The sequence below is a fragment of the Pseudophryne corroboree genome, chromosome 11 (assembly GCF_028390025.1).
Source record: "Pseudophryne corroboree isolate aPseCor3 chromosome 11, aPseCor3.hap2, whole genome shotgun sequence".
Lineage (NCBI taxonomy): Eukaryota > Metazoa > Chordata > Amphibia > Anura > Myobatrachidae > Pseudophryne > Pseudophryne corroboree.
This window is the reverse complement of record NC_086454.1, coordinates 237,990,224-238,009,013: the sequence shown is the minus strand read 5'-3', so window position 1 is coordinate 238,009,013 and position 18,790 is coordinate 237,990,224. Positions and strand designations below refer to the sequence as shown.

The 18,790-nt window shown below is 41.6% G+C and overlaps 4 pseudogenes; 2 read left to right on the top strand and 2 right to left on the bottom strand.

Moving 5' to 3' along the window:
• Positions 1-2,021: 2,021 nt before the first annotated feature.
• Positions 2,022-2,140, bottom strand: LOC134971461 (5S ribosomal RNA; annotated as a pseudogene).
• Positions 2,141-6,943: 4,803 nt separating this feature from the next.
• On the bottom strand, positions 6,944-7,062 carry LOC134971460 (5S ribosomal RNA; annotated as a pseudogene).
• A 6,334-nt stretch (positions 7,063-13,396) lies between these two features.
• LOC134971459 (5S ribosomal RNA) lies at positions 13,397-13,515 on the top strand (annotated as a pseudogene).
• Positions 13,516-18,318: 4,803 nt separating this feature from the next.
• LOC134971458 (5S ribosomal RNA) lies at positions 18,319-18,437 on the top strand (annotated as a pseudogene).
• Positions 18,438-18,790: the final 353 nt, after the last annotated feature.

The window sequence follows — 18,790 nt, the reverse complement described above, 5'->3', positions numbered from 1 at the left end:
GTGTTTAATCTAACATGACTTCATCAGGGTTATGTCTACTAGAATATGAAATTATATCTGTCAAGAGCTCACATCTAGAATGGGTGAGACAGGTGGCTGAATACTTTTAAGTCATAGCATGGGTCTTACTGCATTATTTAATAATTTTAACTAAGCACATAACATAACTTGTTATATACTACAAAATGAGTGGCCTCTGGCATTTTTTTTTGGGGGGGTGAGTCTGGTATGAGGCTCTGGTTATAGGATCCAAAAGGACACAGTGTCTTCCTTCTTTCCATTACATTTTGAAAGGAAGGACCCCTGTCGGGAGGATATCAGCAACAAATCAAGTCTTCTTCCATTTCTCCTGCTCAATTCAAAAGAAGGAACCTTTGCTTGGAAGTACATTTCAATAATAAAGTCTTCAGATATCACATAACTGCATAAAATCTAAATCACTGGCACCCTTTTGTTATTTGTTCTGAAAAGGTTTTAGTTTTTAAAAATTGTGCAGACAGGAGATATTACTAGAGAAGTTGCCTATTTTTAGTCCTTAAAGAATATATGAATATATTGGACATTGTAAAATAGTTGACAGGAAAAGGGTTATTTTTGAGTACACTCAAACACACACATATACAACACATTGAGGTGGCACTACATCTATGTCTGTCGGTTATTACCCAGTTTGTCTTATCACTGTTGATTTCAATTGTAAAGTGCAACTGAATATGCTGCGCTATACAATTAACTGTACATATATATATATATTTAAAAAGGGGGGAATAAGGGTACCGGCGACTGGTGTAATTTAAAATGCAATTGTTAAAAGATTGATTTAAAAGCCAAAAAACTATAAAATGATACAAACAAGTTTTATTAATCACATAAAGGTAGGTTTACACCATAAAACTACTAGTAAAATCCGGAGGTTACAAATGTCTCAGTAAAAAATCTCAGTAAAAATAATAATATGGAATTATAACTTAACTTTTAAAATAGGCACAGGGGGGTCACCACAGGGAGCCCAACGCGTTTCGTCACAGCTGACTTCTTCAAAGGGTAAGGACAGAATGAGATGATGCGCCTATTTATACCCCTGATGTACTGATTCAGGGTTGGTGATGTCATAGCTAGTCATGTGGTATCATTAACATATGTGGTAAACAGAACTACAAGGACACAGAAGTAGTACACATATATAAACTATAGTGGGTATCATGATGTTGTTGCCATAAAAAACGAATGGTTTGTGTGCTTAAACAGTGTTGTAATCGTCCAGAAATGTGCTTTTTGTATTAAATTGCGGCACTTCCGCCACACTTCCGGTGACGGAGGGGACGCGTCACGTGACTCCGGACAATTCCGCCCCACTTCCGGTTGTGTCTGTGCGCATGCGCTGGTGACGTCATCCGCTCAATGTGCTGTGGTCTCTTCAGTTCACAGCAGCTCTAGTCCAGGTCCCCATATTTCACATGTCCATTGAATAGCGGCGGCCATTTTTGTGATGATTATCTCCATAGGAAACATAGGTGAACGTGGTGGCCATCTTTAAGGAGTCCTTGGAGACATCGTTTCATGTTCCATCGGTAGCCATGGAAACCGGACCATGTAATGAGCAAAAGAGAGAATGGTGAAGGCTCATGTGCTGGTTCAATTGTATATATGAATCAATGGATATATATACATATATATACATAGATAAATAAGTATCAATAATATGAATAACATAATATAGGTTAAAACAAGCTGGAATCCAAAGATAAAAAGCATAAAATACGGAATGCATATAATATATAGCACAGAGTGCGTGTGGCTATTAAGTGGGTGTGAGTTAAGGGATATAAATACATTGGTTACAAATATATTCGTTGCCCCACAGTGAGGGGATTTTATAGTGTTCTGTATGTGTATTTTGTGAAAGCAAGATGGTGCACTGGTGATAATAAAGTGCAATCTGGATATGTGTTAGTGGAGTATACTGGGTAGCAGCTTATGGTATTGATCAGGTCACTAAATAGCTCGATGTTATTTGTCAGTCCTTACAGTACCTGATATTCCCAGGCAGTCCCCCTCCCTGGTACTGATCAGGCCCAAACACTGCTTAGCTTCCAAGATCGAACGAGATTGGGCGTACCAGTGTGGTTTGACTGTACTTGAGAGGTAAACATCTTAATGTCATGACCCAATCGCACATAAAACACACATGTACCCAGATTTTTTACGCATATTTTTATTGTGACACAAAAAGAGGGGGTGGTGAGGGGGGCGTGCAGAGTGGGCATAGTGACTGGTGAGGATAACGGAATAATACGGCACCTTATAAAAATGGTGCGATTTCATAGCTCTCATTCAGACCCACAGGTTGCAAGGTCTGGAGCTGGAAAATCCAATACATCTCTCTTCTTGAGAGTTTGTTCGCGAGGTCTCCTCCTCTCTCCCCCAGGCGCACCAGCTCGATCGCTTTAAAAGTGAGGTCCTCTGGGTTGGAGTTATGGTATGATGTAAAATGTCTGGAGACTGTATGGCTTTCCACCTTGTTCTTTATATTCCTTATGTGTTCCTGGATCCTCATCTTCAATGGTCTTTTGGTCTTGCCCACATACTTTTTCTTGCAAGAACACTCCAGCAAATAGATGACGGACACGGTATTGCAGTTCATGAATTCCTTGATAGTGTAGAGTTCATTTCCTTCCATATCACTGAAGGTTTTCCGGTTCGGATGTAAGAACTTACAAATATTGCATCTCCCGCATTTATAAGAACCCACACATCTAGGCATAGCGGAGATCTTGGTAGACTTCTCCTTAAGTAGGCTGGGTGCAAGGTGGTCCTTCAGGTTCCTGGATTTCTTGAAGATGATGACTGGTTCGGGCGGTAGAAGGTCTTTGAGGACAGGGTCCATGAGAAGAATATTCCAGTGCGTCTTGAGTGATTTTCTGATGTTCTTCTCATGTTGGTTATAGGTGGTGATAAAGGCGACCGAGTCTTTTTTGGCGTCTCTTGGTTTATATTTCAAAAGTTCATCTCTGTTGACCTTCCGTGTTTTTTCCAGTGCTTTTTCCACAATATGCCCGGGGTATTCCTTGTCTTGGAACCTCTTACTGTAGATTTTAAGTTGATCATCACAATCTTTTGGATTGGTGCAGTTCCTCTTTATCCTCGAGAATTGTGATGCCGGAATGTTATCCTTCCACTTCTGGAGGTGGTTACTCCGGTAATGTAAATAACTGTTCATATCCACCTCCTTAATGTAGTTCTTGGTGGTGATACCCCCATTTTCACCAGTTAGTACCAAGTCCAGGTATTCGACTGACTTGTCGTTAGTATTTGAAGTGAAGGTCAAATTAAAATCATTGTGCCCCAACATGTTTAAGAACTCATTAAAAGATTCGGTCGTGCCGTTCCAGATAATTAAAATATCATCGATATAGCGTCTGTAAAGCACCACGTTTTCCTTAAAAGCTTCCAGGCCGTATACATGAGTCTCTTCCCAATGTCCCATAAACAAATTTGCAAAACTTGGGGCGAAAATCGTCCCCATAGCTGTGCCACAGCATTGTAAGTAAAAATGGTTAAGAAACTTAAAATAGTTATGACTGAGAATAAAAAGCATAAGATCACAAATAAAATCACGGTGGGTTGGAGTCAGGGTTACATCATTGTTCAGGTATTCTCTGCATGCCGCTATGCCCTTGGAATGTTCAATACATGTATATAGGGATTGAACATCCACAGTTGCCCACATGTATGTATCCTTCCACTCCACTGTTCCGAGTACGTTAAGTATTGATGTTGTATCCTTTAGATAAGATGGCAGTGTTTTAACATATTTCTTCAGAAACACATCCACGTACTCTGACAGGTTGGAAGTTAATGAACCTATGCCTGCCACTATTGGTCTGCCAGGTGGATTCGTCAGTGATTTGTGGATCTTCGGTAAGAAGTAAAAAATGGGGGTAATGGGATTGGATTGCATAAGAAATTGATATTCTTCCTTTGTGATCACTGTGCTCCGTAGTGCATGCAGAAGAATGGTCCTCAGTTCCTCTACAAACGGTTCCTTGGGATCACTCTGGAGTAGTGTGTATGAATTAGCATCCCCTAGTAGTCTTTGTGCCTCTTTTGTATAGAGGTCGTGGTCCATTATGACCAATCCCCCCCCTTTGTCAGCTTGTTTTATGACTATATTGTGGTTCTTCTGCATTTTCTTCAGGGCTTCACATTCACGGTTCCCTAAATTTTTTCCTTCTGTCTTCTTTGGTGCTTTGTCACATAGGTCCTTCTTCACCATGTCATAGAAGAGACTCACATTGCTTCCTTTTGACTCGAGTGGGTAATACTTTGACGTCGGTTTAAGGCCAGATTTGGATCGTTCTTCATAGTTGGTTATAACGGCATCTTCTTTACGTAAGAAATGTCTTTTTAAGGTGAGTTTTCTCACAAATTTATTTAGGTCTATGAAGGTCTCGAATTTATTCATACCAGTTGTTGGTGCAAAAGTCAGACCTTTGCTGAGGAGTGAAACCTCAGGTTCCGTAAGTGTATGCTTGGAAAGATTGAAGATGCCTCTATCTCGTGGATCAGTTAATGCAGGTTTCTTCTTTTCTGGTCTCTCCCTCCTACCGCCCCGTTTTCCTCTTCTTCTAGGAGCCTTCTTTTCATGGGGGATGCCTGCCTGCTGTCTTCCCTCACCATTTTTTGTATTACGTCTTTCATTCGTGCACCTGTTCTTGCAGATAAAAAATCCTGGTCACCTGTGGAGTCTCTTCTTTGTAGGGCTGAGAATCTGTTGTTTGTTCTTATGTGTGGGTTCGATGGGGAGTCCTCACTATTTGTTCTGTTCTTGTTTCCTTTGTTTGGTACCGTTTTCCATTGGTACCTGCCCACTCTGTTTGGTTGATGGCCCGGAGCCTTGAATCGGCTCCAATTCTTCATGTGTCCTTGATGGTAGTCATTTCTGTCCCGAAGAAATTTCTTCTCCTTCCCTCTGATAACTTCCCCTTCAATGTGCTCAAGTTTCTTGTTGAGTACCTTCTCATTGATAACATAGTCCTCCTTCTCCTTAAAACCGCTCATCTCCGTCTCTTTCGTTTTTATTTCGACCTCTAATTCCGCCAAAGTGTCCTTCTTTTTGCGGATAAGGAGTTTCATGAGGTCGATTGAACATCTGTGTAGGATGGAGTCCCATTCTTCTATAAAATCCGTATCCTGTGTGCCAAACGTGGGCTGCTTAAGGAGTCTCAGGCCTCTGGGTACTCTATTGACTGAAATGTAATGTTCCAGGCCTTTAACATCCCACCACGTTTTCACTTCTTTAATGAGAAGTTTCTCCATCCCCCAGAAAAGATCGTCCAGATCTTGGTTGGGTGTCTGAGCGTCCACCTGTTTGTTCTCATTAAATATTTTTTGGCATAAATCATTTCTTCTAACCGTGCGGTCAATGTCTCCAAACATTTCTAGAGAAGATGCTGGAGAAAATACTGGATACACGTCTCACCAGGCTGCTATGTCGGTATACCACAGAGAAATTCGTATAGAGAAGGGAATTGACACAGCGCCACTTGTGAGGTGGGTTCTCAGTAAAATGTAAAAATGAAGTAAATAAATTGCTATTAAAAAACACGCGACCTTACCAAAGGTGTCTGCCAACCCTTAAAAATGCAGTACTGGTACAGGACTGCTGGGAAAACTTAAAAAGGGGGGAATAAGGGTACCGGCGACTGGTGTAATTTAAAATGCAATTGTTAAAAGATTGATTTAAAAGCCAAAAAACTATAAAATGATACAAACAAGTTTTATTAATCACATAAAGGTAGGTTTACACCATAAAACTACTAGTAAAATCCGGAGGTTACAAATGTCTCAGTAAAAAATCTCAGTAAAAATAATAATATGGAATTATAACTTAACTTTTAAAATAGGCACAGGGGGGTCACCACAGGGAGCCCAACGCGTTTCGTCACAGCTGACTTCTTCAAAGGGTAAGGACAGAATGAGATGATGCGCCTATTTATACCCCTGATGTACTGATTCAGGGTTGGTGATGTCATAGCTAGTCATGTGGTATCATTAACATATGTGGTAAACAGAACTACAAGGACACAGAAGTAGTACACATATATAAACTATAGTGGGTATCATGATGTTGTTGCCATAAAAAACGAATGGTTTGTGTGCTTAAACAGTGTTGTAATCGTCCAGAAATGTGCTTTTTGTATTAAATTGCGGCACTTCCGCCACACTTCCGGTGACGGAGGGGACGCGTCACGTGACTCCGGACAATTCCGCCCCACTTCCGGTTGTGTCTGTGCGCATGCGCTGGTGACGTCATCCGCTCAATGTGCTGTGGTCTCTTCAGTTCACAGCAGCTCTAGTCCAGGTCCCCATATTTCACATGTCCATTGAATAGCGGCGGCCATTTTTGTGATGATTATCTCCATAGGAAACATAGGTGAACGTGGTGGCCATCTTTAAGGAGTCCTTGGAGACATCGTTTCATGTTCCATCGGTAGCCATGGAAACCGGACCATGTAATGAGCAAAAGAGAGAATGGTGAAGGCTCATGTGCTGGTTCAATTGTATATATGAATCAATGGATATATATACATATATATACATAGATAAATAAGTATCAATAATATGAATAACATAATATAGGTTAAAACAAGCTGGAATCCAAAGATAAAAAGCATAAAATACGGAATGCATATAATATATAGCACAGAGTGCGTGTGGCTATTAAGTGGGTGTGAGTTAAGGGATATAAATACATTGGTTACAAATATATTCGTTGCCCCACAGTGAGGGGATTTTATAGTGTTCTGTATGTGTATTTTGTGAAAGCAAGATGGTGCACTGGTGATAATAAAGTGCAATCTGGATATGTGTTAGTGGAGTATACTGGGTAGCAGCTTATGGTATTGATCAGGTCACTAAATAGCTCGATGTTATTTGTCAGTCCTTACAGTACCTGATATTCCCAGGCAGTCCCCCTCCCTGGTACTGATCAGGCCCAAACACTGCTTAGCTTCCAAGATCGAACGAGATTGGGCGTACCAGTGTGGTTTGACTGTACTTGAGAGGTAAACATCTTAATGTCATGACCCAATCGCACATAAAACACACATGTACCCAGATTTTTTACGCATATTTTTATTGTGACACAAAAAGAGGGGGTGGTGAGGGGGGCGTGCAGAGTGGGCATAGTGACTGGTGAGGATAACGGAATAATACGGCACCTTATAAAAATGGTGCGATTTCATAGCTCTCATTCAGACCCACAGGTTGCAAGGTCTGGAGCTGGAAAATCCAATACATCTCTCTTCTTGAGAGTTTGTTCGCGAGGTCTCCTCCTCTCTCCCCCAGGCGCACCAGCTCGATCGCTTTAAAAGTGAGGTCCTCTGGGTTGGAGTTATGGTATGATGTAAAATGTCTGGAGACTGTATGGCTTTCCACCTTGTTCTTTATATTCCTTATGTGTTCCTGGATCCTCATCTTCAATGGTCTTTTGGTCTTGCCCACATACTTTTTCTTGCAAGAACACTCCAGCAAATAGATGACGGACACGGTATTGCAGTTCATGAATTCCTTGATAGTGTAGAGTTCATTTCCTTCCATATCACTGAAGGTTTTCCGGTTCGGATGTAAGAACTTACAAATATTGCATCTCCCGCATTTATAAGAACCCACACATCTAGGCATAGCGGAGATCTTGGTAGACTTCTCCTTAAGTAGGCTGGGTGCAAGGTGGTCCTTCAGGTTCCTGGATTTCTTGAAGATGATGACTGGTTCGGGCGGTAGAAGGTCTTTGAGGACAGGGTCCATGAGAAGAATATTCCAGTGCGTCTTGAGTGATTTTCTGATGTTCTTCTCATGTTGGTTATAGGTGGTGATAAAGGCGACCGAGTCTTTTTTGGCGTCTCTTGGTTTATATTTCAAAAGTTCATCTCTGTTGACCTTCCGTGTTTTTTCCAGTGCTTTTTCCACAATATGCCCGGGGTATTCCTTGTCTTGGAACCTCTTACTGTAGATTTTAAGTTGATCATCACAATCTTTTGGATTGGTGCAGTTCCTCTTTATCCTCGAGAATTGTGATGCCGGAATGTTATCCTTCCACTTCTGGAGGTGGTTACTCCGGTAATGTAAATAACTGTTCATATCCACCTCCTTAATGTAGTTCTTGGTGGTGATACCCCCATTTTCACCAGTTAGTACCAAGTCCAGGTATTCGACTGACTTGTCGTTAGTATTTGAAGTGAAGGTCAAATTAAAATCATTGTGCCCCAACATGTTTAAGAACTCATTAAAAGATTCAGTCGTGCCGTTCCAGATGATTAAAATATCATCGATATAGCGTCTGTAAAGCACCACGTTTTCCTTAAAAGCTTCCAGGCCGTATACATGAGTCTCTTCCCAATGTCCCATAAACAAATTTGCAAAACTTGGGGCGAAAATCGTCCCCATAGCTGTGCCACAGCATTGTAAGTAAAAATGGTTAAGAAACTTAAAATAGTTATGACTGAGAATAAAAAGCATAAGATCACAAATAAAATCACGGTGGGTTGGAGTCAGGGTTACATCATTGTTCAGGTATTCTCTGCATGCCGCTATGCCCTTGGAATGTTCAATACATGTATATAGGGATTGAACATCCACAGTTGCCCACATGTATGTATCCTTCCACTCCACTGTTCCGAGTACGTTAAGTATTGATGTTGTATCCTTTAGATAAGATGGCAGTGTTTTAACATATTTCTTCAGAAACACATCCACGTACTCTGACAGGTTGGAAGTTAATGAACCTATGCCTGCCACTATTGGTCTGCCAGGTGGATTCGTCAGTGATTTGTGGATCTTCGGTAAGAAGTAAAAAATGGGGGTAATGGGATTGGATTGCATAAGAAATTGATATTCTTCCTTTGTGATCACTGTGCTCCGTAGTGCATGCAGAAGAATGGTCCTCAGTTCCTCTACAAACGGTTCCTTGGGATCACTCTGGAGTAGTGTGTATGAATTAGCATCCCCTAGTAGTCTTTGTGCCTCTTTTGTATAGAGGACGTGGTCCATTATGACCAATCCCCCCCCTTTGTCAGCTTGTTTTATGACTATATTGTGGTTCTTCTGCATTTTCTTCAGGGCTTCACATTCACGGTTCCCTAAATTTTTTCCTTCTGTCTTCTTTGGTGCTTTGTCACATAGGTCCTTCTTCACCATGTCATAGAAGAGACTCACATTGCTTCCTTTTGACTCGAGTGGGTAATACTTTGACGTCGGTTTAAGGCCAGATTTGGATCGTTCTTCATAGTTGGTTATAACGGCATCTTCTTTACGTAAGAAATGTCTTTTTAAGGTGAGTTTTCTCACAAATTTATTTAGGTCTATGAAGGTCTCGAATTTATTCATACCAGTTGTTGGTGCAAAAGTCAGACCTTTGCTGAGGAGTGAAACCTCAGGTTCCGTAAGTGTATGCTTGGAAAGATTGAAGATGCCTCTATCTCGTGGATCAGTTAATGCAGGTTTCTTCTTTTCTGGTCTCTCCCTCCTACCGCCCCGTTTTCCTCTTCTTCTAGGAGCCTTCTTTTCATGGGGGATGCCTGCCTGCTGTCTTCCCTCACCATTTTTTGTATTACGTCTTTCATTCGTGCACCTGTTCTTGCAGATAAAAAATCCTGGTCACCTGTGGAGTCTCTTCTTTGTAGGGCTGAGAATCTGTTGTTTGTTCTTATGTGTGGGTTCGATGGGGAGTCCTCACTATTTGTTCTGTTCTTGTTTCCTTTGTTTGGTACCGTTTTCCATTGGTACCTGCCCACTCTGTTTGGTTGATGGCCCGGAGCCTTGAATCGGCTCCAATTCTTCATGTGTCCTTGATGGTAGTCATTTCTGTCCCGAAGAAATTTCTTCTCCTGCCCTCTGATAACTTCCCCTTCAATGTGCTCAAGTTTCTTGTTGAGTACCTTCTCATTGATAACATAGTCCTCCTTCTCCTTAAAACCGCTCATCTCCGTCTCTTTCGTTTTTATTTCGACCTCTAATTCCGCCAAAGTGTCCTTCTTTTTGCGGATAAGGAGTTTCATGAGGTCGATTGAACATCTGTGTAGGATGGAGTCCCATTCTTCTATAAAATCCGTATCCTGTGTGCCAAACGTGGGCTGCTTAAGGAGTCTCAGGCCTCTGGGTACTCTATTGACTGAAATGTAATGTTCCAGGCCTTTAACATCCCACCACGTTTTCACTTCTTTAATGAGAAGTTTCTCCATCCCCCAGAAAAGATCGTCCAGATCTTGGTTGGGTGTCTGAGCGTCCACCTGTTTGTTCTCATTAAATATTTTTTGGCATAAATCATTTCTTCTAACCGTGCGGTCAATGTCTCCAAACATTTCTAGAGAAGATGCTGGAGAAAATACTGGATACACGTCTCACCAGGCTGCTATGTCGGTATACCACAGAGAAATTCGTATAGAGAAGGGAATTGACACAGCGCCACTTGTGAGGTGGGTTCTCAGTAAAATGTAAAAATGAAGTAAATAAATTGCTATTAAAAAACACGCGACCTTACCAAAGGTGTCTGCCACCTTATCAGAGGGAAGGAGAAGAAATTTCTTCGGGACAGAAATGACTACCATCAAGGACACATGAAGAATTGGAGCCGATTCAAGGCTCCGGGCCATCAACCAAACAGAGTGGGCAGGTACCAATGGAAAACGGTACCAAACAAAGGAAACAAGAACAGAACAAATAGTGAGGACTCCCCATCGAACCCACACATAAGAACAAACAACAGATTCTCAGCCCTACAAAGAAGAGACTCCACAGGTGACCAGGATTTTTTATCTGCAAGAACAGGTGCACGAATGAAAGACGTAATACAAAAAATGGTGAGGGAAGACAGCAGGCAGGCATCCCCCATGAAAAGAAGGCTCCTAGAAGAAGAGGAAAACGGGGCGGTAGGAGGGAGAGACCAGAAAAGAAGAAACCTGCATTAACTGATCCACGAGATAGAGGCATCTTCAATCTTTCCAAGCATACACTTACGGAACCTGAGGTTTCACTCCTCAGCAAAGGTCTGACTTTTGCACCAACAACTGGTATGAATAAATTCGAGACCTTCATAGACCTAAATAAATTTGTGAGAAAACTCACCTTAAAAAGACATTTCTTACGTAAAGAAGATGCCGTTATAACCAACTATGAAGAACGATCCAAATCTGGCCTTAAACCGACGTCAAAGTATTACCCACTCGAGTCAAAAGGAAGCAATGTGAGTCTCTTCTATGACATGGTGAAGAAGGACCTATGTGACAAAGCACCAAAGAAGACAGAAGGAAAAAATTTAGGGAACCGTGAATGTGAAGCCCTGAAGAAAATGCAGAAGAACCACAATATAGTCATAAAACAAGCTGACAAAGGGGGGGGATTGGTCATAATGGACCACGACCTCTATACAAAAGAGGCACAAAGACTACTAGGGGATGCTAATTCATACACACTACTCCAGAGTGATCCCAAGGAACCGTTTGTAGAGGAACTGAGGACCATTCTTCTGCATGCACTACGGAGCACAGTGATCACAAAGGAAGAATATCAATTTCTTATGCAATCCAATCCCATTACCCCCATTTTTTACTTCTTACCGAAGATCCACAAATCACTGACGAATCCACCTGGCAGACCAATAGTGGCAGGCATAGGTTCATTAACTTCCAACCTGTCAGAGTACGTGGATGTGTTTCTGAAGAAATATGTTAAAACACTGCCATCTTATCTAAAGGATACAACATCAATACTTAACGTACTCGGAACAGTGGAGTGGAAGGATACATACATGTGGGCAACTGTGGATGTTCAATCCCTATATACATGTATTGAACATTCCAAGGGCATAGCGGCATGCAGAGAATACCTGAACAATGATGTAACCCTGACTCCAACCCACCGTGATTTTATTTGTGATCTTATGCTTTTTATTCTCAGTCATAACTATTTTAAGTTTCTTAACCATTTTTACTTACAATGCTGTGGCACAGCTATGGGGACGATTTTCGCCCCAAGTTTTGCAAATTTGTTTATGGGACATTGGGAAGAGACTCATGTATACGGCCTGGAAGCTTTTAAGGAAAACGTGGTGCTTTACAGACGCTATATCGATGATATTTTAATTATCTGGAACGGCACGACTGAATCTTTTAATGAGTTCTTAAACATGTTGGGGCACAATGATTTTAATTTGACCTTCACTTCAAATACTAACGACAAGTCAGTCGAATACCTGGACTTGGTACTAACTGGTGAAAATGGGGGTATCACCACCAAGAACTACATTAAGGAGGTGGATATGAACAGTTATTTACATTACCGGAGTAACCACCTCCAGAAGTGGAAGGATAACATTCCGGCATCACAATTCTCGAGGATAAAGAGGAACTGCACCAATCCAAAAGATTGTGATGATCAACTTAAAATCTACAGTAAGAGGTTCCAAGACAAGGAATACCCCGGGCATATTGTGGAAAAAGCACTGGAAAAAACACGGAAGGTCAACAGAGATGAACTTTTGAAATATAAACCAAGAGACGCCAAAAAAGACTCGGTCGCCTTTATCACCACCTATAACCAACATGAGAAGAACATCAGAAAATCACTCAAGACGCACTGGAATATTCTTCTCATGGACCCTGTCCTCAAAGACCTTCTACCGCCCAAACCAGTCATCATCTTCAAGAAATCCAGGAACCTGAAGGACCACCTTGCACCCAGCCTACTTAAGGAGAAGTCTACCAAGATCTCCGCTATGCCTAGATGTGTGGGTTCTTATAAATGCGGGAGATGCAATATTTGTAAGTTCTTACATCCGAACCGGAAAACCTTCAGTGATATGGAAGGAAATGAACTCTACACTATCAAGGAATTCATGAACTGCAATACCGTGTCCGTCATCTATTTGCTGGAGTGTTCTTGCAAGAAAAAGTATGTGGGCAAGACCAAAAGACCATTGAAGATGAGGATCCAGGAACACATAAGGAATATAAAGAACAAGGTGGAAAGCCATACAGTCTCCAGACATTTTACATCATACCATAACTCCAACCCAGAGGACCTCACTTTTAAAGCGATCGAGCTGGTGCGCCTGGGGGAGAGAGGAGGAGACCTCGCGAACAAACTCTCAAGAAGAGAGATGTATTGGATTTTCCAGCTCCAGACCTTGCAACCTGTGGGTCTGAATGAGAGCTATGAAATCGCACCATTTTTATAAGGTGCCGTATTATTCCGTTATCCTCACCAGTCACTATGCCCACTCTGCACGCCCCCCTCACCACCCCCTCTTTTTGTGTCACAATAAAAATATGCGTAAAAAATCTGGGTACATGTGTGTTTTATGTGCGATTGGGTCATGACATTAAGATGTTTACCTCTCAAGTACAGTCAAACCACACTGGTACGCCCAATCTCGTTCGATCTTGGAAGCTAAGCAGTGTTTGGGCCTGATCAGTACCAGGGAGGGGGACTGCCTGGGAATATCAGGTACTGTAAGGACTGACAAATAACATCGAGCTATTTAGTGACCTGATCAATACCATAAGCTGCTACCCAGTATACTCCACTAACACATATCCAGATTGCACTTTATTATCACCAGTGCACCATCTTGCTTTCACAAAATACACATACAGAACACTATAAAATCCCCTCACTGTGGGGCAACGAATATATTTGTAACCAATGTATTTATATCCCTTAACTCACACCCACTTAATAGCCACACGCACTCTGTGCTATATATTATATGCATTCCGTATTTTATGCTTTTTATCTTTGGATTCCAGCTTGTTTTAACCTATATTATGTTATTCATATTATTGATACTTATTTATCTATGTATATATATGTATATATATCCATTGATTCATATATACAATTGAACCAGCACATGAGCCTTCACCATTCTCTCTTTTGCTCATTACATGGTCCGGTTTCCATGGCTACCGATGGAACATGAAACGATGTCTCCAAGGACTCCTTAAAGATGGCCACCACGTTCACCTATGTTTCCTATGGAGATAATCATCACAAAAATGGCCGCCACTATTCAATGGACATGTGAAATATGGGGACCTGGACTAGAGCTGCTGTGAACTGAAGAGACCACAGCACATTGAGCGGATGACGTCACCAGCGCATGCGCACAGACACAACCGGAAGTGGGGCGGAATTGTCCGGAGTCACGTGACGCGTCCCCTCCGTCACCGGAAGTGTGGCGGAAGTGCCGCAATTTAATACAAAAAGCACATTTCTGGACGATTACAACACTGTTTAAGCACACAAACCATTTGTTTTTTATGGCAACAACATCATGATACCCACTATAGTTTATATATGTGTACTACTTCTGTGTCCTTGTAGTTCTGTTTACCACATATGTTAATGATACCACATGACTAGCTATGACATCACCAACCCTGAATCAGTACATCAGGGGTATAAATAGGCGCATCATCTCATTCTGTCCTTACCCTTTGAAGAAGTCAGCTGTGACGAAACGCGTTGGGCTCCCTGTGGTGACCCCCCTGTGCCTATTTTAAAAGTTAAGTTATAATTCCATATTATTATTTTTACTGAGATTTTTTACTGAGACATTTGTAACCTCCGGATTTTACTAGTAGTTTTATGGTGTAAACCTACCTTTATGTGATTAATAAAACTTGTTTGTATCATTTTATAGTTTTTTGGCTTTTAAATCAATCTTTTAACAATTGCATTTTAAATTACACCAGTCGCCGGTACCCTTATTCCCCCCTTTTTAAGTTTTCCCAGCAGTCCTGTACCAGTACTGCATTTTTAAGGGTTGGCAGACACCTTTGGTAAGGTCGCGTGTTTTTTAATAGCAATTTATTTACTTCATTTTTACATTTTACTGAGAACCCACCTCACAAGTGGCGCTGTGTCAATTCCCTTCTCTATACGAATTTCTCTGTGGTATACCGACATAGCAGCCTGGTGAGACGTGTATCCAGTATTTTCTCCAGCATCTTCTCTAGAAATGTTTGGAGACATTGACCGCACGGTTAGAAGAAATGATTTATGCCAAAAAATATTTAATGAGAACAAACAGGTGGACGCTCAGACACCCAACCAAGATCTGGACGATCTTTTCTGGGGGATGGAGAAACTTCTCATTAAAGAAGTGAAAACGTGGTGGGATGTTAAAGGCCTGGAACATTACATTTCAGTCAATAGAGTACCCAGAGGCCTGAGACTCCTTAAGCAGCCCACGTTTGGCACACAGGATACGGATTTTATAGAAGAATGGGACTCCATCCTACACAGATGTTCAATCGACCTCATGAAACTCCTTATCCGCAAAAAGAAGGACACTTTGGCGGAATTAGAGGTCGAAATAAAAACGAAAGAGACGGAGATGAGCGGTTTTAAGGAGAAGGAGGACTATGTTATCAATGAGAAGGTACTCAACAAGAAACTTGAGCACATTGAAGGGGAAGTTATCAGAGGGAAGGAGAAGAAATTTCTTCGGGACAGAAATGACTACCATCAAGGACACATGAAGAATTGGAGCCGATTCAAGGCTCCGGGCCATCAACCAAACAGAGTGGGCAGGTACCAATGGAAAACGGTACCAAACAAAGGAAACAAGAACAGAACAAATAGTGAGGACTCCCCATCGAACCCACACATAAGAACAAACAACAGATTCTCAGCCCTACAAAGAAGAGACTCCACAGGTGACCAGGATTTTTTATCTGCAAGAACAGGTGCACGAATGAAAGACGTAATACAAAAAATGGTGAGGGAAGACAGCAGGCAGGCATCCCCCATGAAAAGAAGGCTCCTAGAAGAAGAGGAAAACGGGGCGGTAGGAGGGAGAGACCAGAAAAGAAGAAACCTGCATTAACTGATCCACGAGATAGAGGCATCTTCAATCTTTCCAAGCATACACTTACGGAACCTGAGGTTTCACTCCTCAGCAAAGGTCTGACTTTTGCACCAACAACTGGTATGAATAAATTCGAGACCTTCATAGACCTAAATAAATTTGTGAGAAAACTCACCTTAAAAAGACATTTCTTACGTAAAGAAGATGCCGTTATAACCAACTATGAAGAACGATCCAAATCTGGCCTTAAACCGACGTCAAAGTATTACCCACTCGAGTCAAAAGGAAGCAATGTGAGTCTCTTCTATGACATGGTGAAGAAGGACCTATGTGACAAAGCACCAAAGAAGACAGAAGGAAAAAATTTAGGGAACCGTGAATGTGAAGCCCTGAAGAAAATGCAGAAGAACCACAATATAGTCATAAAACAAGCTGACAAAGGGGGGGGATTGGTCATAATGGACCACGACCTCTATACAAAAGAGGCACAAAGACTACTAGGGGATGCTAATTCATACACACTACTCCAGAGTGATCCCAAGGAACCGTTTGTAGAGGAACTGAGGACCATTCTTCTGCATGCACTACGGAGCACAGTGATCACAAAGGAAGAATATCAATTTCTTATGCAATCCAATCCCATTACCCCCATTTTTTACTTCTTACCGAAGATCCACAAATCACTGACGAATCCACCTGGCAGACCAATAGTGGCAGGCATAGGTTCATTAACTTCCAACCTGTCAGAGTACGTGGATGTGTTTCTGAAGAAATATGTTAAAACACTGCCATCTTATCTAAAGGATACAACATCAATACTTAACGTACTCGGAACAGTGGAGTGGAAGGATACATACATGTGGGCAACTGTGGATGTTCAATCCCTATATACATGTATTGAACATTCCAAGGGCATAGCGGCATGCAGAGAATACCTGAACAATGATGTAACCCTGACTCCAACCCACCGTGATTTTATTTGTGATCTTATGCTTTTTATTCTCAGTCATAACTATTTTAAGTTTCTTAACCATTTTTACTTACAATGCTGTGGCACAGCTATGGGGACGATTTTCGCCCCAAGTTTTGCAAATTTGTTTATGGGACATTGGGAAGAGACTCATGTATACGGCCTGGAAGCTTTTAAGGAAAACGTGGTGCTTTACAGACGCTATATCGATGATATTTTAATTATCTGGAACGGCACGACCGAATCTTTTAATGAGTTCTTAAACATGTTGGGGCACAATGATTTTAATTTGACCTTCACTTCAAATACTAACGACAAGTCAGTCGAATACCTGGACTTGGTACTAACTGGTGAAAATGGGGGTATCACCACCAAGAACTACATTAAGGAGGTGGATATGAACAGTTATTTACATTACCGGAGTAACCACCTCCAGAAGTGGAAGGATAACATTCCGGCATCACAATTCTCGAGGATAAAGAGGAACTGCACCAATCCAAAAGATTGTGATGATCAACTTAAAATCTACAGTAAGAGGTTCCAAGACAAGGAATACCCCGGGCATATTGTGGAAAAAGCACTGGAAAAAACACGGAAGGTCAACAGAGATGAACTTTTGAAATATAAACCAAGAGACGCCAAAAAAGACTCGGTCGCCTTTATCACCACCTATAACCAACATGAGAAGAACATCAGAAAATCACTCAAGACGCACTGGAATATTCTTCTCATGGACCCTGTCCTCAAAGACCTTCTACCGCCCGAACCAGTCATCATCTTCAAGAAATCCAGGAACCTGAAGGACCACCTTGCACCCAGCCTACTTAAGGAGAAGTCTACCAAGATCTCCGCTATGCCTAGATGTGTGGGTTCTTATAAATGCGGGAGATGCAATATTTGTAAGTTCTTACATCCGAACCGGAAAACCTTCAGTGATATGGAAGGAAATGAACTCTACACTATCAAGGAATTCATGAACTGCAATACCGTGTCCGTCATCTATTTGCTGGAGTGTTCTTGCAAGAAAAAGTATGTGGGCAAGACCAAAAGACCATTGAAGATGAGGATCCAGGAACACATAAGGAATATAAAGAACAAGGTGGAAAGCCATACAGTCTCCAGACATTTTACATCATACCATAACTCCAACCCAGAGGACCTCACTTTTAAAGCGATCGAGCTGGTGCGCCTGGGGGAGAGAGGAGGAGACCTCGCGAACAAACTCTCAAGAAGAGAGATGTATTGGATTTTCCAGCTCCAGACCTTGCAACCTGTGGGTCTGAATGAGAGCTATGAAATCGCACCATTTTTATAAGGTGCCGTATTATTCCGTTATCCTCACCAGTCACTATGCCCACTCTGCACGCCCCCCTCACCACCCCCTCTTTTTGTGTCACAATAAAAATATGCGTAAAAAATCTGGGTACATGTGTGTTTTATGTGCGATTGGGTCATGACATTAAGATGTTTACCTCTCAAGTACAGTCAAACCACACTGGTACGCCCAATCTCGTTCGATCTTGGAAGCTAAGCAGTGTTTGGGCCTGATCAGTACCAGGGAGGGGGACTGCCTGGGAATATCAGGTACTGTAAGGACTGACAAATAACATCGAGCTATTTAGTGACCTGATCAATACCATAAGCTGCTACCCAGTATACTCCACTAACACATATCCAGATTGCACTTTATTATCACCAGTGCACCATCTTGCTTTCACAAAATACACATACAGAACACTATAAAATCCCCTCACTGTGGGGCAACGAATATATTTGTAACCAATGTATTTATATCCCTTAACTCACACCCACTTAATAGCCACACGCACTCTGTGCTATATATTATATGCATTCCGTATTTTATGCTTTTTATCTTTGGATTCCAGCTTGTTTTAACCTATATTATGTTATTCATATTATTGATACTTATTTATCTATGTATATATATG